The following is a 22471-nucleotide window of genomic DNA, read 5'->3' on the forward strand; positions in this document are numbered from 1 at the left end:
TGGCTGCGCCAATGTGCAAGCGCTGCTACACAAAACTCTTAGCGGCTTGATTTAAAGACATGGCCACTCAGGATTATATCTCCAAGGCTACTCAAATCAGGCTACTAAATAATCAAATCCGAAATCAGGTGTTCATTTAGCGGTATTGGAAGTACTACCACAGCGTAAAACCAAGTGTGCACCATTATAAGAACTTTCAGTAATCGCTTAGGGATATATCGCAAATCTTAGCTCTAGCCGCTGCCATTTTCGTTGTAAGCGACTTTATTTTGCACGAACCTCTCCTGTCTCTTAGGTGTCCATATCAAGTTGGCTCTCGCGGAATTTGAACACTATTACAAACGTTTGCTTTGGTTTGCTGAGTCTAACTTTCCAAAGTTACTCAAGTTATGAGAAACGCCGTAGTGGAGGGCTGCCGAAATTTCGACCCACTGGGGTTCATTTCCATTCACTGACATATGGTGCCGGTTATTGAATTTTCTCTGTAGAAAGCTATCTTTAAGCTATCGTTGCTACGTTAGGTAGCAAAGCTTTCGAAGTAGTAGGCGAATATGTCTACTTAACCGCAGATCCGGACCATGAAAAGGAAATAACAAGAAGAATAAGATTGGGAAGGAGCGCATTTGGCAAGCACTCGCAGATGAAGACTAGCAGCTTACCGGTATCGCTCAAGAGGAAAGTATACAACAGTTGCACCTTACCTATACTCACCTATGGGGCTGAAACGTGGAGGCTGACCAAGAGAGTTCTACTTAAGTTGAGGACAACCTAGAGGGCTATGGAGCGAAAAATGTTCGGGGTTACATTAAGAGATAGCAAGCGTGCAGAGTGAGTCAGGGAAATAACTAAAGTTACTGACATTCTAGTGGAAATAAAGAAGAAATGGGCATGGGCAGGACATGTACTGCGAAGAGAGGATGGTCGCTTAGGGCAACAAACTGGGTTCCAAGGGAAGGAAAGCGTAGCAGGGGGCGGCAGAAAGGTAGGTGGGCGGATGAGATAAAGAAGTTGGCAGGAGTCAATTGGATGCAGCTAGCACAGAACCGGGGTAATTGAACAAATATGGGAGAGGTCATCGCCCTGCAGTGGCTATAGCCAGGCTGATGATGATGAAATCAAAATAATAAGGAATTTTTTATCGGCATCCGACACAGCACCCGAACAAGCCCGCATGCGGGTCTGCTATTAGCATTGTTTTCTGACATAATTCCGTATGTAATTTTTCCGGTGCCAGTGAAGGCCAGATGCGACTTTATTTGCTTGCTTGCTGGCACCATGTAGCTCCGGGCTATTCATGCGGGTGGAGCATTAGCCACGGATTATGTAACCCTTCTTGTGGCATAGCTGTTGGCGATCAGGGTTTTGAAGGTAACGAGATGTAGCAAGCGCGTATATGACACCTAAATACTCACATGATAAAGTTTCTCAACTACTACTGAGAAGAGAAATCGAAGCAATATTTTCAAAAAGAATACAAGCAGCCAGTTAAATCTGTTTTGCTAACTTTGCTGTTAGAGTTGCAGTAAGATGAAATAGATGTCATGTGAAGACCATATGCGCAGATTTTCATAAGCCGATCACCAGCAATATGGTTCTTTACGCGAGTGGACTGTGAATTTGAAAAAAAAAGGAATAACATCACTGCACTTGCTGATTTATGGTTTTACTTTAAATTGTTCATTTGACCAAATGTGTTGAAACAAGAAACAAGTGGGTATTTATATTGATTGCGAGAGGTACTGGCATCGAAACCCAGCACCTCCACCAAGATGATACGTGGCAAGGTTAGTCCAGGATGACACAGCACACAAAGCACAGAAGCACAGCAGCGTCAACCTTCTTCTAGCGCCACCCGTTGCTACCGCTTTGTCGTCTTCTGTGTCAATGTTGCTGATCCTTGTCTTCTTCAATGTCCAGCGATGCAGGGCATATATGTCACAATATTGTTTAACATTCATATTGCTCCCTTCATCTGTAAGTATGACCGACCAATTATTATAGAAATCTATAATGTGGCCTTCTTATTGTCTCCTTCAGTGCCTGGCCAACGCGTTAAATACGTGCGAGAACGGAACCATCATCAACGTGAGTATAGCTAAAGTAGCCACCACCATTGCTCAAGACCTCACAAACAATATGCTTTTACTGAAGTACGTAGCGAGGGTTTGGAAAAGAAAGTTTCAATGGCAGAATATTTGCATCTAGGAAGCCAGAAATATTTTGTATGTTATCGGCGAACTTCTAAGATATCCAGGTTTCCATGCTGAAAGGACTACTGCAAAAAGCTACATAGGATATATGACTCACTAAAGCCCAAACCAACATTAGGGATAGGGAAACAGTTTAATAAGTGGCAGTATTGTTCTTTAAGTCGGTAAAGTTTTATAATAAACAAGCTGCTTTAATATGGTGTACCAAAGCGTGATCCATATCCCATTCCAATGTTGTCCTAGAAGCTGTAATAAATATTGCGGAATCGAAGGCTATCACAATATTTAGGGACCGATAGGAGAGTTCTATCCCTGATTCGGGACTCGCAATTTGTCCTGTACTAAATATAACGAGCCAAATAATTATATTAAAACAATCCCTACCTTGCAATGACAGCAGTTCTAAACTGTAGCCTGAGCGTAGCATATATTTGCTCATGGCTTTGTATAGATAATTGTCATTAGTAATTCAATGAATAAGCTGATTTCTGATTTTAATAATAAAACACTTATGCTGCTTTCAATGAAGTATCATAGCTTATATTTCTGAACTGTTTACTTTAACCATTTCAGATGTCTTTTGTGGATTCTGTAGTCTCTTTTAATCACGTGAGTACAAAATACATCGTCGGCATTTTACCCGGAGAAAAATTTGCTCATATACAAATACGCGCTTTTGCAATTATATTGGTTTATAAAATAGAGAAAAATTTGCTCATATACAAATACGCGCTTTTGCAATTATATTGGTTTATAAAATAAGTACATCGGTTCTGTCAGACCAGAGGGGCATCCAGAGTGCATAGAGAGCGACACCTTTAAGGAACTCTGATGTCTGCTTGATGCTACTCTTTCAGCATAAAATTGAGATTATTACCTCTGGTCGACTGCAATTATAATGCGAGACCTCATGACGGAACCCTGTAATGAAAATCGTTCATTCGAATTATAGGTTTTCTTTAGGGAAGTGCCAAGATAATAAAAAAGCCTTGAACGGGCATAGGCTTTTAGTCCAACTGCTCTCGCATTCAACTGTGCGGCCACTTTGTTGTAGCAGTTTGGAGAATTCTATCGCCTCACTCGGAGACTCGTTTGTGCAGGAACAGAATAGAAATCTGATATAACTGACTTCTTCTTACTTGGAAATATTGATGGCGATACTTATACGGCCTCGCACAGCAGCATTTTGCTAAACAAGAATCGTCTGCGACGAGAGGGTGGGGGCGAAAGCCGCCACCTCCTTACGTCGCTCTCGGCGGAACCTGGCATCGCTAGAGCAATGTACCAGGACTCGGAAAAGGCCTATGCCAGCATTTCAATTACGCCGCTGCCTTTGAAATCGTAGTTCTGGCAAGTTTGACTGCTTTAGCAGAAGTGTTTGCTGTATATTTTTGCCAACACATTGCCATACCTGCAGGCAATTAGACGAACTTAATTTTCAAGCGAAAAGAATATATCTTGTGTATTTTTATTGCGTGCCACTGTCGATTGCATTCATGTTTCTTTTGATGCTGTCAGAGGGCATCGCGATGTGCTCAGGTGAGTTTTTGTACATTCCGATTTACGACGCTGTCTTTTTCTCTGCTAGTTTGGCCCTTTGGCTCTGTTTCCTTGGGGTGTATGGAGTGGTGGTATGTCGATTTACACAACCTATAAGAAAATGTGGCAGTAATAGGGTTACTAGAACCAAGTCCTCTTCAGCAATTTGAAGAGGCGAGTCATTATTAAGCTTCTAAGAGGCAGCAAAACACACTGCGTATGGGTATTCAATACTTCGACTAAGGTTAAGGTAATATAGCCTCTAGTAATCATAACTGCGCAGAAAGAATATGCAGTTGTTGCGTCTCCTTCCTAAGAACGGTAGCAGCGATAGATATAGCTGGGGTATTTTTAAGAATGGCCGCAAAGCATATGGATATTGTCTAATCATTTTTAGATAATCAATGCGATATTCCAGGAAAAGTAAGAATACGGATAGTCCTGTTGTTGGCATTAATCGAGCCCATTTGATGACGCAAGAATAACGCTATATTACCCGCGCGCATACATACGCAAATATTGGTGTTCATGTAAAAACGACATGGCCCAAATAGCGCATATGAATGAGACACCAAGAGCATACCGCTCATCGTATTACGTGTTCTCTACTCGAATACCGATTGCCCATCTGCTGGCAGTGCAGGAGCGCTGTCAATTAGTCCTCTGAAACGTGAAGGTTGTCCTTTAGGGCGTTAGATGGCGGCACGTGCGCACTCCAGCAGTGTCGGGGCATATCCGTGCGAAGTGATACTTCCTGTGAAGTTTCACTGGGTGCGCTCTATCATAATAGCTACCACCCAGAGACATTCTGTTGTGCTCTCTAAGAACTAGTAGAGTACGTATTTTATGCCGTGCTTCCAATAAACGCCATGGAGAATAAAGAAAATGAAAAAAAAAATTTTTTTGTAATCATTTACACTCTCGCATGTGCTTGGCAGAATCCATGCGAGACAAGACTATGGCCCGATTTCGCTCTCTCTATACTTCAAAATGGAAAACCAACCCAAGCGAGCAGTTTCTTTTATTTTACATGTCCTCTGATTTCAGCTGTGCAATGCAGTTATATTTTGCTGGCGAACCTGATTTCGCTGTTCCTAATGTAGAGACGTATCTCATTCTCGTTACTCATTCGTGTGAGGCAGAGTTGTCTCGTATTGAGAACGAAAAGGTGGCGTAATAACATAGACGACCTGTAGCCCTCGTTCAGGTTTTGGTATTCTGAGGAGTAGTATTTTACCTTTATTTGATTTAGAATTAAATATTATTAATTATATTATTTGATACTTCGAAGATGGTTAAGGTAATACCAACTGTAGCAAATATAACTGCGCACAAAGGATATGCAGTAGCTGCGTCTTGTGCTCAGCAACGGTAGCGGCGATATATAAGGCTGGTGCACTTTAAGACAGGCCGGCAGACGATATATATATTATCCAGTCATTTTTATATAACGAATGCGATGTTCCAGCAAAAGTAATGGTGCAGAGAGTACTGACGTTGACTTTGTGTCGTTTTCCGAACAGTAGAGGTACCACTATGCCAACGCATGCCGTTGTTGTTGCTGTCCTGTCCTCGTCTCTGAAGTCAAAACGCTACGTTTTTCTCTCAACTATGTCTGACCAACTGGCCCCACAGTATACTCTGCTAAATGACATTGTTGGACATGAGGAAATACGTGAGATCTTACCCCAAGCAAGATGATGCACGATTGAGAAAAAAATATGCTGCGTGGGAATGCACTGCGCGTATAACTGCGAATTGGGCTTCCAAATTGACCTTTGATAGTGATATTTGATATTCATACCACAAAAGAAAACTTTCATAAAGTGTTCGCTCATTGGCGCAGAGGCGAGCGAGAACTATTCGTAAAATTAACGGCATCAAGGCTGCGTGTGCCCCGTGCGGCGCTACCCTTCTAGAAACCGCAAGTCGGGTGGCTACGTTATTTTAAGCCTAGCGAGTAAAGCATTGAGAGGGACAGAATGGAGATGGGGAGATAACTAGAAGCAATGTAAGTCAACGTAACACTGGGAGGAGGTGAAAGCGCATTAGGATGCTCATTGAATTTGTAATGTCTCTCACTGCACATATAGTCCACTGAAAATAATATAACCTCTTTTATTCCATTTTGAACCTATAGAGAGCAATCAGAACGCCGCGCTATTTCAGATAAGTACTCTCTCATTCGGTCAAATTGAGTCTTGGATGGTGGAAGCAGTCCAAAATAAATGCAAAAAACCCAAAACTGCAGTTCGCTGTGATAGCTCAATATACAGGAAAACAGCAAATAGCGGTAGAACAAAACAAAAATTCTGCCAATTTAGCTAAGTTGGGAAAATCCGAAGTTTCAGCGAAAGGAAGTCATATTTAGTTTCAGTTTAAGTTCGAAGCAATTTCAAGAGGGATTCCGGTGATATACCAAGTGTTGACACCTTTTCTGAAAGGCCACTGTGCGTAAAAAAGATTACCGCTATGTGCGGTGGCATTGTATTTTTGATTAGTCATCATCAAAGACGCCATTAAGTTGCCTCGGTATTGTTCTTCATGTTTGAGAAGCCTTAGGGCTTCAGGAATTAAAACGGCCACGTGTGCTGCTGTGGTATTTGTTTAGGTACAGATTGCTAAGGTATAGTTGGCGTATTATTGCTAGCTAACGCAAGCCTCTACAGCGTGCACAGCCAAGAGTTAGGGCAAGTATGATCTTTGACCATCCTGAGCATTCGCTCCTATGCCGGCGCCTGTAAGTTGGTTTTGAGGCCTCAGCTATGAAAAACTTTACCTTCAAAACCATTGAGCAATCTTCCTAGCCTAAATTGCGTTATTGCTACCCCGGACAGTATATAGTTAAATCAACCGACACCTGACTGCGCGCTGTTATACTCCCAAGAAGAGAAATTAACTGAGAAGCCAAGCACAACTTGGTCTCCTTAAATTTATAACTGTTGGTTTCGTTATCAAATAGCCTAGTTCTTCTATAGCATACTAGATGATTTTCGCTGAAATGAAGTGATTGTAGCTTCGTCCCTGGGCTGATAGTAGGTTGCTTCTAATTACGTTGTGTTTTTTTTTTTTTTCAGTGCCTTATGGAAGAATTTCTGAGCAGTTCTCCGCTCCAATACATCCGAAACCTGATGTGTAATATTTTACAAAGCGCAAGAAATATCTTCAACCATGTGTTTTTTGTTGGGCCAATTATGCATGATCGCCTTACAAGACACATGTGTGAGTATGATGGTTTGGATTGTTAACATCTGAAAGCGACTCAGGCTATGAGTGTTGCTGTTGTAGAGGGATTTGGAAATTTCCGTCATTTAGGGTTCTTTGACGTGAACTGCGATTGCGCAGCAAACCGGCGCATTAGTTTTTGCCTCCATCGAGCAGCGGCTTCCGCGGCTAGGATCCGATTCCGCGTCATTGCTTTACGCCGTTGATCGCATAACCATTGCGACACTAAGGTGGGTTGTATAAGTATGGGACAATCTACCTCCTATGCAAGGGCATTAAAATTGTTTTCTAGTTATCCTAAGAGATGATGCTTTGTAGCGATGACGCGAGTGGAGAAAGAAGTTCAGAGTCGTGAAAAGTCTAAATCACTGTAAATACCATATTTATATTATATCAAACAAGACTGAACTACCCCTTATCATATCTGGGATACCGCTTTTAGAAAGCTGGAACTTTGCGCTCGCGATGTAAATTCTCGATAGCCTTCACTACGGCGCCAAACTAAGTTTTCCTTATAGTTGAATTCAGTGCTCGAATTTTATTGTTAGTGTTTGAAGAACGATCACGCTTGCAGACTGCAGTAATGGTTCGTGAGCTATGAATGCTGCAGTCACAAAGACGAGTAAAGACAGAAAGTTAGGCCTGCGTGATTCACATTCCAGGAAGTTAGAATCTATCAATAGCCAAGAACTGTCGAAGGCTTTCCTTTTCCTTACAGAAACCATGATAGATAGCGATGGGCATGCGTACTAAAGCCGTGAAAAGAGACACTAAACAAGAACGTTGCAATTGCAAGTAAAACTATACACAATAAATAAACCTATCAGGAAATATTGCGTCTGTTTACCACTAAAACAAATGATTTTCTTTGTATATTCACAATACTTTGTGCATTATTTCCAGCTAATCACAAAAACTATAATACTTCCCACTGATAAAGTGAACAGCTGAGAATGGCAAGTGCGCTTATGAAAACCTATCGACAGGATTGTGCCGTGTCCTGGGCAGTGAACTGTTTTGTGTAGTTGAAGCATTAAATTATTCGTTGCGCCATCTGCACATGCTGTACAAAGATTACTGTTCTATGCCTAAATTTATAATAATTTATAATTATAAATTTATAGTAATTATAATATAAATTATAATATAATTTATATTTATAATTATAAATTAAAATTTATAAATAAACTTATAGTAATATTGATGGGAGATGCACTAATATAGTAGCAAGAGATATGCCTCCTGAGGAATTCTTCCTCTCTCAGGATATACCTGGGAGGAATGAAAGGGCTGAACGTTTCACCTAATTGTCGAATAGCCTTAGCCTATATTTCCCAGCTTTATTTTGTGTAAAGTATGTACTAAGCAGTTGTGAGGCTGGTAGAAATAAAAAGACATATGTAGTATATCCGAGGGTCGGCTCTGTTACGGCGTGGTAAGTGTTTGTATTGCGCTTTAATATTACACTATAAATTTGCAGATATATTAGTACAATATATTCTTTTATGTTATTATGAGAATATTTATGTTTTTCAATAAAAAACCAGCGTTTCTCAAGAATATTATAAGTTGAAAATATAAAGTACTGTGCAAACACAAGCTGGAATATCGGGGTGCTCAACAAGCAGCGAATAGTTGTTGGATATATACTATACCGTAGAATTAAAATAATGGCCTGGTAGGAGCGAAACACGCTTCGCATGCCTCCTGTGGTTTTCTTTCGATTCCCGATGCTGTCATTATTTCAGAAATAAAGATCACATACAAATGTACCAATATGCATACAAAGGCGACCGTCGCGATGAAGCTGCCGAAGGTAATTTCCGAGCTATCAATAGAGAGTGCGCAGTTGAAATAACATATAGGATACTTAAACTATGGTACTGAAGTATTCGAGAAGGAGAAATATTATGCTAAACAAAAGCAAAGAATCGAAGATTAAAGGGTAAAAGATTGCAGGGCACTAGCACAGCTTGTAACGTATTCAACAAACGTTAAATTCTTACATAGAGGACTGCAAAATGAAAAAAAGAGCACGTTTAAGAAAATAGTGGTAGCCTGCAGCGGCAAAGGGAATACTAGGCGTTCGAATCGACTCCTTTAAAAAATTCTTAGATCATGAATGACGGCTTCCTAATACCCTTCAAGAGCAAAGTGGTGAACATCTATCACATATCTCTACTAACCTATGCGGCCCAAACGTACATAAAAAGGGGTCAGCTTTATGTCCGGACAACGCGAAGACATATGCAATGGAAAAGGATAACTGCAATGGTAAAAGACAGGAGGCCTGCACTGTGGGTAGGGGAACAAATAGTGGTTTAAGGATACTCTAAAAGAAAAAGAATTTGGCATCGGTAATAATTGTAAAGAGGAAAGAGATAATCGATGGTCGCTAAAGGAGAAAACGTGGATACCAGGGGAGGCAATCGAACCAAGGAAAGGCATGCGCTAGGTAGGAGTATGAGATTAAGAATATGACTGGCATTGTGTTGATTCAGGATGCAGAGGGCAAGTTAACTGGATATACGCTGGAGATCAATTGGCCCCGCAGTGACTGTAGCCGGAGTGATTATGCAGCTGATGAGTAAAAGCGCGAGGGTAAACCGAAATTGTGATAATAGAATATTCCACAAGATAAAAACACTGTGTGTATATGGAGATTATTTGACTTGATTCTGGGTGTATATTACAAGTTAAAAACTTAAATCAGGGGTGTGTATTTTATGTGAAAATGCCCATGGAAACGTGAATTTCAAGTGTTGTTGAATATTCCCTGGATAATTCATTGTTGGGACTCCAATGGCATAGCCTTTTTTAGCATTCGCGTTTTAGACTACCTTAGATATCTGTCTCAAGAAGCCCAATTCAATTCAACTGCCTCAGCTACATTGTTCTCATTTTATGATGGTTGCTGTTGTGGGAGTGGTGCCAGCAGAAAAAATCATGTGTACATTTCTTCCTTAAAATATTAGTTAGAGCTCCTGTATTGGTCCGTTATAATTTTAATTGATAACGACGTTTTTTTTTTTCGTTTTTTTTTCCAGGCTGGTAATTTCCACGATGCCTCCTTCAATGACTGAAGCAAAATTAAAAAAAAATAAAGCAAACTCGAATCAATGCTGGGAGTGGTTGCGACTGCAATCAACGCTTGAAAGCCATTTAACTTTTTGGTAGCGGAATGTTGCTCATAGCTCTTGAATGCTTGAATAAACTCCTCAGCTAATTACAGTACTGGCTTCCTGCAAAATATTGCAGAGAATGCCGTAGACAAGAAGAAAAATACACTGGCAAGCACAGAAATGGCTTCTTTTTACTTTTGTCCTGTGATAGTGACGAAGAAATGCGGCAGCCGTGGTTTGAAGTAGGAAATGGCTGCGGATCCCTGCCATGCGCATTTTAAAGCTGATGCGGAGCTCTAGAGATAAGAGGCGGAAATCATCAATAAAAATCTCGCATCACGTATTTGTTGCGCAATTACAATTCAATCTTGTTGAACCGCTTATAGAATCCACAGACGGCGGCTTGAGCGCCAAAAATAAACATTACAAATAATCACAGATTTATCAATTCAACTTGGTCACCACAACTGGGCCGATCTGATGGAAGCCCAATTGATCGACGGGCTTAATCGCCTTCGAGAAATGAGATTATGCCGCACTGTTTTGTGGCTATTAGGCTACTTAAAGTCGACCCCTCTGTTGCAGTTGTGGTTCCAAGCACTTCTAGCGAAACGCATAGCGAAGCATACGGCCTCCACGCTGGCCGCAAAATACACCCAAAGTTAAGGCAATCCTTTGTCAATACACCGCTCGCGATATTTCGTGTACATCAATGCACGCAATCAACCGACCGGCACAGGCTTTACGGGACAAGCCCTAACAAGCGCAAATGGATTTTTTTTTAATTTAAGGGCATCATTCCGGGCATGAGCTTGAGCAGGACGGCTGACTGGGCCGCCATAGTGCTAACGCTCGCTTTCATAATGTAGCGTGGCAGGGAGCGTTCACACCACGTAAAACACTGCTACACTCTCACCGTAAGAGACACAAGCACAGCGCTCAGCGGACACCAAAACACAAACCGCTTCAATGGATTGGGGCTCCGAGCACGCACCATATGCACAAACATTTCGTCGGCCACATCTTCGATGACTTGACCGGTAGCATTGCCCCCGGGCTCAAAACCACCGTCGCGGTAATGCTTAGCGAGTGTCAGAACACGGTAGATTGTACGGCTTGAGAGAGATGTGCGAGAGGTACGGGATCGTACCTCGAAACTCCACGAAATTGTTACGTTATGAGAAATGAGAAGAAGGTACAAAATGGGCAATAGGGTGAAAGATTAATTTAATAGCTGACTTAGCGCGAAGGCTCCTCTCGCGCCACTACCCTTCTTCGCAACAATATACTTATTATGAGCACCATACGAGCTTTATATACACAACTGCAGGTTTAAAATAATTCAAGCCGTGCCTTCCCAAAGAATATGTTATACCTGCAGGCTGTGCCTGTGCTGCCACCAGTATTCCCAACACTGTCCCTTCGTCCGCATCGATTGAACCCCTTGTCCACCCCCCTTCTTGGCAACGAGAGACCGCATGTGTTCATGTGAGCGCCGAAACCTCTGGGCGCTCTAGATAAAATTGGAGGAGCAAGAAGATACAGATGGCTCTTGCGCGGTTGTGCCCATATACACCAACATCAAATAATGTTACAGTACAAAAAGAAGTCTATACTATCATCTCAACTAATACTCCTCAAAGTCGAAACTCTGTCATGGCATCAGCTTTACTCACACTTATGCTAACCTGTCCCGCAAAACTTTGATTACCCCCCCCCCCCCGCTGCTCAGAAATATGCTACAGCTGTCAACAACATCTGGCTAAATTATATAATTCAATTTGGGCCTGCACAACATACGCCGGCCGAGTTCCACCCAAAATGGTACCCACTTCTTCGTGTTGGGAAAGTGCTTTGTTTTACAGGGAGCCGATGGACCAGAACCACCTGATCGAGCGGGCAACAGCGGTGGACGCAGGGACTATGGATGAGAGTCTTTTTATTTCTTTGTGAGACCGATCTCACCATAAATAACAGGAAAAACCAGCGACAGCCTCGCTGGCGGGTCTTGCGGGATTGCAGCGGCATATGGACCCCTGGCTCCAATAAAGAAGCCGATGAAACTAGTCTATAAGGGGCGTTCTCCTCTTACTACGCCTAAATAAGCATCAGTCTGTTAAATTAGCACTAAAACACAAGGCAAAAAAAAATGAATAGAGCAGAAACAAGCAGCATAACAAGACGGTCTATAGCGCATACTGTAGCCCTCACTGCTCAAACTGAGCATCATTATTCCAAGCAAGCTGGGTGTTAAAGACGTACTTTGATTTGCACTCGAACGGCTTCAGAAACAGTCGTCATATATTCCATCATCCGGACACTTCGCGCTGCTTGCTTTCTTGGATATTTTCCCGCGTCGTACCACGTTTGTTGAATGTTGAAGGCAGGTGGCCGCATCTAGCTCGTCGCCATCTGTCACTTGGGGCTGCATGAAACCGAGAGAAGTGACTAGCAGGTGATGGTGAACCAGAGTAAAGGACGTTTGGAACCTACGTCTGAACGAGTTGTATTCTTCTCGGCCCAAATAGTTGTCAAACCCCTGGAAGCGTTGGTGCGGAATCGTGTCGCCTCAACGTGAACTCCACGGAGACGATGTGTCTACACGGACAATGATGAAAAGTTTAGGCCACCACCGCGATTCAGGCACGACGGAGGGCTAGCAGATGTCCTCCAGGCGTCATATTTATTTGCCCTGGTGGATCCCTTGCAGGATGGGCAGGTGGGAGTTAGATGACTTAGTTATGGGGCATCCAGTCCTCTTGAGAAAGCACTGTGATCTCTTCGGTGTTCACCACTTTGTATTGTGGTGGGTACGACGACTTCAGCTTCTGTTGGAGTAATGGCTGACAGATGCTGAGGACACGTGTGAACTGCTCAGTGATGATGTACGTGATAGTTGCTATCTGGGTCTTTTGCCGAAGGTCCTTCATGCGCAGCCTTTCCCAAATGATGTGGCGAATGTATCCTAGGATGGCCCCGTTTGTCCATTTGTTATCTCAGTGGCTTTCTTGAAGAAATTAAAGAGTAAATTATCGGCTGTACACACGCTCGAGCATTCACAATCTTCTTCATGGCGCACTCCCTTTATAGTAATTCTACATTCATTTTAGGAGACTGTCGTAGATAAAGCGAGAAAGTTTTAATTTTGACGCAAAGCATTAGAAAGGTCGTCTTAGACAAGCGATGCAACCGGTCTAGCAATTCTTTGACATGATATCGCTGTACTCTTTGGAACGTCAGCGTGCCATTGCGCTATAATGGAAACCATGGGCGGTGCCCGCCAGTCTGCGTCCTCCTTCTGAGCCATGTGCACATTTCAGCTTTTAGCGCTTTTACCAGGTGCCACGCGGTGGCGGTAATGAGCTCGGTGTTTAATGACAAAATGACGTATCGGTGAATTTGAATCTTCATTGGGCAAATACAGAGGGTCCAAGCTAACTTTAGTCGAAGGTTAAAAAATAAACCATCTGAGATATGCCAGAGAAACCACTTGTATATTGCCAGCCAAGTAACGTACCAGACGATTTTTTTTTATTTTACAAGTAACTAATTACCAATTAATATAGGTTTTCTAATTTACTAATTATTACCTTTAAGCAATAATTGTAATTTTCAAAAATTTAGAACACCTTGTGAAACCCCCATTTTATTTATTACCGACAAAGAAAGGCTCACGTATATCGTTTTTCGAAGATCTAAAGAAAGCACGCGAGATACAAAAACTATCACGTGACTGACGCATTGGTGCGCAACAATTGTGGTGCTCTCAATCGTGCTTTGAGTGAACGACATTATTTGTGAACGTGACTCGACAGCCCAGTCCCAGCGGTAGGCGGATATGTTGGCGATGGTTGCAGCCAGTGCGGTGAGCTCAGTGTGATTCGCATTGTCACGTGCGCCGACTGCCAGATACTGACGAAACCACCGCAGATATATCGGCCTGCCGCTGCAATGGAGTCGTGGAGCCAAGGCCGCGGCTGATTTCGCTCACTCAAACCTATGTTGAGAGCAGCGCAACCGTGGAGCGCGAATGCGACAAGCGCGTGATATTTTTGTATTTTGTAGGCTTGCTTTCGAGCTTAGAAAAACGATACACGTGAGGGTTTCTTGATGGAAAATAAATTTAATGGGTGTTTTCGAAGGTGCTATCCAACAATGCATATCCATTTATTTTTTAGAGGCAATAGTCAGTGTTTTATAAAAATTCCTAAATAATAATTAGTTAACTGCAAACCAAATAATCTTTGTGGTTCGCCAGACGATGGGAAGACGTATACAAGTGGCTTCTCTGGCCCACCTCAAATTTTTCATTTTTTAGCTCTTGGCTAAAATTAGTTGGACACCCTGTATGCTCGCACAAAGAGTAATATAACTCACTGGTAGCGATTTCAACATGCTTGCTAACTGGTCGCTGAGGCGCAAACATTCTGTAGATTATAGCCACGCCCAGCTTAATGCGGACACAGAAATTTTTAGATAACGAGCAGTACTTATCTAGGGCTGTCTCGCAGCAGGCGCCACTTCGAGAGGCTAAAAACATCTCCAGTTAAGAACAGTTTTAACTTTACTGGTGGCAATGGACATACCATGAGCAAATACACACTAGAATGCATTTCTACCAATGTAAAAATTGGCAATATTGCAGTCGGTTCCACCTCTATTGGCAAAAAGAATATAATAAATGCAAGAGCTAAAGAGCATTCATAACGTCCAAACAACGCACGTTTGGGCTAGGGGTAAAAAGAATAAAATATTTTCGTAAAAATAGAAAGGCAAGAGCAAACTTAAATACTGGGGTGCACTACACAAAAGGCCGATTTACACAAGCTAATAGCACAAAATTGAGGACCGTCATAATCCAGCATGAGTATGATGCGACAGCTTTAGTTACATCAGTTTTTCGACTCATTTTTCAATGCCTTGTTAGGGTCCATGAACTTCGTCATCACTTATTCTATATTATCTTAGTTTATCCCTTTATTAACTTCTACGTTCTGATTGGTATGTATTAGCTGGCTTCCATATTATATTACAGACCGCCCGACAAAAGAATAAAACTTAGCTGCGGTTTATTTTGTGGTTAAACCTGGAGTTACGCGAGAGCTATTTGCATGGCAACGCTTGGTATCTGCTTGATAGTAAAGACATGGGTTCTGCACATAGTAGTTTACTTATGCTATAGAGGGCACTTTTGACCACTAAAGTTCGATGAGCAGTGGTTGTGCAGTGGTCCAAAGTCTTTCACTATGGCAGCTTTTTCTCTCTGTTTTCACTCCGACTTTCGTGATTACGCGATTACCTACCAGGCAACATATAAAGCCCCGCTTTAACCGAGCCTTATGGACGTGCCCGCGTGGCCTAGGGATAACGTGAATGGAATGGTTTAAGAAGGTTAATTTTGGTAACACCCTCCCATATGAAAAGAGAGGCCCGAGATGCCAGCTCCTGCAAAAAGTAATGTCAAGGAATCCCTCCGTCCAGCTACTGCTCGGATATGTCAGCTGATAGCTACCGCCCCCACGACTTCTCCTTCTCTTAGCGGTTGCAAGGCAGCGGCTCACGGTCAGTGTGACTACGGTCAAGGTGCGACCACGACGAAAGTGCGATTACGGCGAAGAGGCGAAGCGGCGGGCGTAGTGTAGCTCTCGCTACAAAGGCCCGTTTTAACCATGTCGTAGAAAAGTTCCTGCACGGCACAGACCTAGCTTGTGTAACTTGGCAACGAAAGGTCCTGGAATGCTGAATTTACATTTCACTTTCCCGCTTCAAAAGCCGAATTATGTGGTCATCTCACCTACCAGTTTGGCCAATTCGTCTGATCTCGGAGCCGGTGTGTCTAATTCGTATCGGATCCAAAATGTGCTGAACCAAGATGACGGCAACCTCTTCCCGGCGCCGATAAGGTAGCAAGGAGGGAAAATACTTATATCGCATACCTAGCAATGTCAGCATGGCTAGCTTGAAATATGTCTTAGCCTGAGTAACCTGAAGCGAGGATCTATGCCATGTTCAATTTTACGAATGTTCTGCTCGAAGATTTTCGATTTTGATGGAACAATTTATTTTAGAGTACCCTGAATAAATGTTCAGCTGTGCTTATGTTAGAGTACCCCAGTTTGCAATTATTGCATGTTGAAAATTACTTTTTATCACTATCAGTCTTATTTGTCCCAAGACGCACTAGTGAAATCTCATCGTGTAACTTCTACAAATTAGTTGTTTGTCATGGGCAATTTGAACATAGAACGTGCGGCTTTAACACCGAGAGAAAAATATGTAAAGGCGTTGGTCAATATCAGTAACGTACCCACAGGTATATCAGCTTCATTGTATGCAACACTTAATGTTTTCGAATGAAAAAAAAGGTAAGCTTCCAGTGTTTTCAAGATGGCAGGAAGGAATTGCGCATTTTTTAAATTTCCTTTTCATACAATATATCGCACTTTTGCCAGAATTATGTTTTATGTACAGCCATCTCCATGATTAGTTGTATTGCTCGACAGCCTGGTCTGAACTGATTCCAGCACCATGAAACGTTGCCGCAGAAGCAGAAACAATGCATGACTATATTTCCGGCACCTGAGAATACTTGGAACACAGTTTGATATGACTGCTATTTCGCCATCGTAGTGAGCGCATTGCAGACAGACCCGTGTCACCCGTTTTAATTCTGGTTGAAATCTAACACGCACACACAGAAAACACGTTTCATGGCACCTTAAAATAGCGTTCAATCCCTTATGGGGATTTCAAGTTTGGTCTGAAAGCTAAAGAAACAAAGAAGCTCACAAAGGAGCAAGGTTCGCCTCAAGAACTTTAACGAATCTAACCGACATAGCTTTTCTCATCGAACATTACAAACATTACGAACAGGCAATTTTCAGCATTTTTTGCTTTTTTGTAATGAGCGGCAGCTTTACGATCAAGCTGAAAATGAACACAAACAGTCTCACGCCACTTTAAGGTTTGCGAGATAAGCAAAACGCGACGTGTTTTCCGTGCGAACGTTTCAATGCAACAGCTTCAACGAAGGAAAGACACGGCCCTGTCAAGAAAGCGCTTCGCACTCAGCCGACTGTGCGACAATTATCGTCAGCAGCAGCAGACGCCATTTAATATTGTTACGCCCAGATCGAATCCAGTGGCCAATACTTCAACGTTCTCTCGTCTTTATAAGCCAGGCTCTTTAGCATTCGAGATAAGCATCTTTACAAGTTTAGTATATTATTTGGCTGTTAACGTCGCGAAGTGACTAAGGCTATTATGTGCGCCCTAAATTACGGTTTTGAAATGATTTTATCACCTTGATATCTTTGAAATGAACTGATATTGCGCAGAGTATTGGTGCATACTATCTTCGCCTCCAAAGAAATGCAGCCACTGCGGATGTATTTGTTCCCCTGTACTCTGCTTGCAGCCGAGCAAGTAGGCAGTGAGCCACAGTGGAGGCTCTTCCAGGACAAATGGTGCAATCGTTTGTAGAGTTTTTGCTGCTAACACAAAATCGCCCGTAAATATGTTATGAAACTTAAAAATTCAACCTAAAATGCCTTTAGACAGTCGTAAACGAGTATGCATAGCCAATCTGCAGCTCAGTCGATCGCAGGTACCAAAATAATCTACAGCTAAAGTGGAAGGGAAATGAAACTCATTGAGGTGCTGATGAAGCTAGGGGGAAAAAGCGAATCATCCCCGGCGCGTGGCACCGTTCACATGCGGAAACATGTTCTCTATAGCACTAAAGTGTGCGAGAATGTGTTGACTCGGCCGAGGAGGAAGTGCATCGTCATGAGACAATACACGATTTGATGTCATTCTCTTGCTCCGTCTTGCCCCTTGATACCAGATATTGCTCTCTCACCAACCATGCTCTGCCTTTTACGTTAAGGTTTATAACATGTGAGAAAATGAAACCTCATTATATTCTGAGCATACATAGTCATCTGTTGGGTATTACCAAACTGTGCAATTGTAACACAGCCCTTTTTTTTAGTGTGCAATGACTGATCACTTAGCTGAAGTGCCTCCTGCAGTGAAACACAGCATATTGCAAAAGCATCCTTCATGCCCCCCCCCCCCCCCAAAATTGGCTCGCACGTACCGCCAGTTGCAAAAAATAGACGCCGGAAGTGTGCTTAGCAACCGTCGAGATTACCAGATGTTGGGAGTCAGCTACACGTAATTTTCCTCAAAATATATTTTATTTTTAGTTCAGTTTCTCTCTGTTGCTATCACGTCGTGAAATTGGCCTCGCGCGTGCTTTGTTTCCAGTATCGCGTCCAAGCGACGCATCCCGGCTACATATAACGCCAGTGATAGCAACGATTGTCACTATTGTAATAATACCGCTTTGAATGGCATAATATAGTTGCCATCTGTTCTGCAACTATATGTAGAGTTATATGTAATCTTGATATTGACTAAATAAATTGAAACCTTCACTTCGAAATCTGGGAGACATTCTCACTTCTCACAACAATAATGGAACCGAAAAGCAACCCAAATACGATAGTAATAATTTCCATTATTCATCATGTGCATATTCTTCTGTATCAATAAAGCATAATTATTTCCATGCACTAAGGTGAGACTACGATGCAAAGTGCGAAGATTTTCATGGGATGAGAATTCTCAAGTGACTGCAAACCCTGCTTTCTAATGTCTTATCTCTAAAGAACATACAAGCGCCGTTGATGCCTGGCGTCCATAAGCCAATCTAAATGTAGGACTCTGCCGATCGTAATTTGGCACAGTGTTCTTTGGCGTCAACCTTGTTTATAAATTTCCATCAATGTTCCTAATGACAACGCCTATTCTATGTCCTAAGTGTATCAGTTTTGATTATACTTGCGCATGCTGGCCTAGAACAATTAATGCTCATTTAATTATTTTGCTGCCAAATCAAGTATGCTTATATGCTGTCTCCAGGCAGTTTGAACCGTGTACAGCAAATTAGGAATAAGTAAAAAGATTGTAATTCCAGTTTAGTTTTGTTGCCTGTCCTCTATGAGGCACTGTTCCTCATGAGGGTTTTTAAAAATGTAAAATACTGATATTAACACGCAAATCCCCACATAACATAGAAAATGAACGGTACAAAAGTTCCCCTGTTTCATGCTCCTTGTTCTCTTGTTCTGTGTGTTGAATGTATGTAAACAAATACATTCAACACATGCTAGAGAGTGCGCGTTTCATATGTCATTCAACGTAATCAGTCGCCTTTATAGCACACCGTCTGTAAGTTTAATCCACGTCAGCCAGTCTTCGGGATACGTACGTACGACCGAGCGTCAGGTGTGGGGTGCCGTCGTTTCAGTCAATCACTTTCTAAGAAATCTGAACATAGCGAATGCTGTTTCGCAATTGTCCAAGAAATATTCCTGATAAATATATCACCCTAATGATCGGACAGTAAGGTTGATCATAGCAATCCGTATGCTTCAGTCATTTGCATCTCCATAAAATGTATTATTTGCATGTTCTTTCGGCCTAGAGCATAGTTAATATTTTGAATACTCAAGTTTTTCGCAATTCTTTTAATCTCTTATGCGGCAGAAATGTTGGTTCTTTTCGAGCACAGAAGGCTCTGGGCACAAGTGACTACAGAAAGCTATAGCACTCTGAGCGGCTTCCCTACGTTGCGTGTACACAAACATCGATCTGTTACGTAATCACAATGCGGTGGCGCTTCTGACGCAAGGCTGGGCCGACTGGGGGTGAAAAGAAGCCATAAGCCTTATAGGAATACATGGGACCAAACGATTTAAAATCAGTATTTTGATTTCACAGTCTGCCTATGCTGTCGTCGTTCGGTGCAGGATAAACATGGGAATAAAATAAAACATTCTGAAACTATGAAGCCTCATTAGTAAGGCGTATTATTTTTAAAACAGCGGTAAACTTTTGAGGGTGCAAGTCGATGGTACGGCCTTAGAAACGAATTCAAGAAAAAACTTAACAAATTATCTTCTTCTAAGATCCCCAGTAAACACGGCGCATTGTTATAAATACCGCGGCGATTTAAAGTCCAACAAAATATGCTACGTCATTTCGAAGCCATTCAATATTTAAAGTGCCGCAATAAATGTGCATTAGAAAGGCCGGCATTATACCTCTTAAAAAGCTGCTATATGCTGGGCACCTTTCGCAATTGCCACCGATTCTCGTGTTGTCTTGCACGCTCAAACACAGGCTACATTCCTCTCAAATACTGATACTGCCGATGAAATGATACAAATGTTTAGGCTTAATTAAGGCAGTCCACACAGCACGATGAACTAACCGCGAGCCGCAGCAGAGGACCAAATACCCCTTCTTCTCACCCAAGTGACGTACACCGTCGTCGTCTGCGGCGCCGTCTGTTGCAGTGGGCCGTTCTTTCTCGTTCCCTTTAATTACGATAGAGAATAGCCTTTTGAATGCAACTTTACTTTGGCTGCATACCTTGAACGACCGTTATTAGCAAGAAAATTCAGTGCATATAGTAGCACATCAGGCTACAAAAGAAGTTTACGGGATGCGGAGAAACACCTAGCGTATAACTTGCCTGCAGGCGGCATGTACGGCCTCGGAACGCGTATAAACCATATTGCCTCTGGTGTCACGTATATAAAACCTAAGGTCCATTTATTTACACTACACCAGCTACACCAGTGTAGCAAATCCCAAATACCTCAAACGGGGTTTTTCAACTCTAGTGTTACAATAATAATCTAATAATAATATGATATAATTAATAATATGGGTTAATAATATGGCCCTTTAACCACACATTTCTTCAAAACTCTCGCCAATGTCTAACAATTGGCCATCTCTTCTGGTGTCCTGCGAAACGAGAAAAACGCAGTGGTAAATAGTGTTTACATGTCTTTCTCTTGGATGCCTTCCCAGCTCCCACCTCCCAATTCTCGATGTTTTAGAAATACTGCGCCTCTTAAATGGCGTTTCACGCTTTCACAATTTATTCTATGGTGTTCGTGGTTGTTCTGTACGAAATATGACAGCTTAGATGACCCGTCATATTCAAAAACGGCTTTCAGAACATTCGCTTTCATGCATTCTTCTGGACGCTAAGCCTATTTACAAGCTAAAATTTGTTCAGTGGTAGAAAATAAGTCCTGCAATCCTAATAAATCTGTAGCGTCTTCTGCTGTTAAACACGATAAGAGATTTCTGCCATGCTCCAAAGGGGTAGTTTATAAAATCCCCCTGTCCTGTGGTCAGATATACATTAGGCAAACGGGACGATGTATTAACACACAACTCACAGAACATCTCAACTCATTAGAATCTAATCGCTCCACTAATCTAGTTGATTGTTGCAAAGAGTGTCAATCCTCTTTTCCGTCCATGCATTTTACTGACATTTTGTAGAAACACCCCGACCAGTTGACCAGAGAAATCATCGAGGCGTATAATATATGGCTAAGAAAGAAAGGTTGTGTGTCAGCAAACCATCCCTGCTCCTGCGTGACTGTGAGTTTGCATATCTGGATATAACATAGTAACACGTGAGTTCTGGTTTTGATGCTTTATTACTTTCTCTTTTCTTATATAAGCGTATTTCCTGTGATTAAACTTTAGTTGAGAGTCAGTGCTTGTTCCTGTGGTTTCTTTCTTTCGTCCCCGTTTGTTCTCGCTGTTTTTTGGATAATGTATCACCAACTCGCCCGCTTAACTATCCGGCCAGAATACAGCACCTTTGCCTAACCTTGTATTTTAAGTCACATTGTCCTTTTGTGCCTTTTTTTGGCTGAATATTCCAAACATTTTGGTAGTCCCGTAAAACCACGCTGGCAGTTTTAGATTAGCAGCTCACCTTAAACGAGCTTGCATGTCTTCTACGAGTAAAATTTTCGTGATACAGAAGAAGCTGACACGTACCTCACTGGTTTAGTAAGAAATCATTCTCTCAATAGTGGCGTCAACAAAGAGTCATCAGAGCCTGTCATCATTCAGTATTGGCACGAACTGACATTTAAGAAAAACAGTCGTGTCTATGCAAGAAATCGAACCATTAAAATTAAAACTGTGCTGTGCTATGCCAGCGCACGTTAAAGATCCCAAGGGGGTCGAAAGTTCTCCGAAGCCCTCCACTACGGCTCCGTTTTTTTCTCTTTCTACTTTCACTCCCACCTTTCTTTCTTCTCTACGGTGCGGTGCAGGTGTCCACAGAAGCAAGTGTGACAGATACTGCGTCTTTCCCTGCCTTATTTAAAAAGAGCAATTATAAAAAAGACAAAACATAAAAATTATTTTATAACATATAGAATGACAAATAAAAATAATGATAATGACAACCGTTAAATAATTTCTCATTACAGTACCCAAGCTGACTTAAATTTGCAGTGGGCTCTCGGAATTTCTAAATGCAGA

General features: G+C 42.0%; 1 long non-coding RNA gene across 1 annotated transcript; it reads left to right on the forward strand.

The window, feature by feature from the left end:
• The first annotated feature begins 2037 nt into the window (after positions 1-2037).
• LOC146189044 (uncharacterized) lies at positions 2038-6932 on the forward strand. Its single transcript, XR_014707269.1, has 3 exons — positions 2038-2085; positions 2784-2819; positions 6827-6932. It is a non-coding gene; the product is annotated as an uncharacterized LOC146189044 (long non-coding RNA).
• The last annotated feature ends 15539 nt before the right edge of the window (positions 6933-22471 follow it).

Source organism: Amblyomma maculatum, chromosome 5, assembly GCF_055883805.1.
Source record: "Amblyomma maculatum isolate TAMU_Amacu chromosome 5, ASM5588380v1, whole genome shotgun sequence".
Taxonomy (NCBI): Eukaryota; Metazoa; Arthropoda; class Arachnida; order Ixodida; family Ixodidae; genus Amblyomma; species Amblyomma maculatum.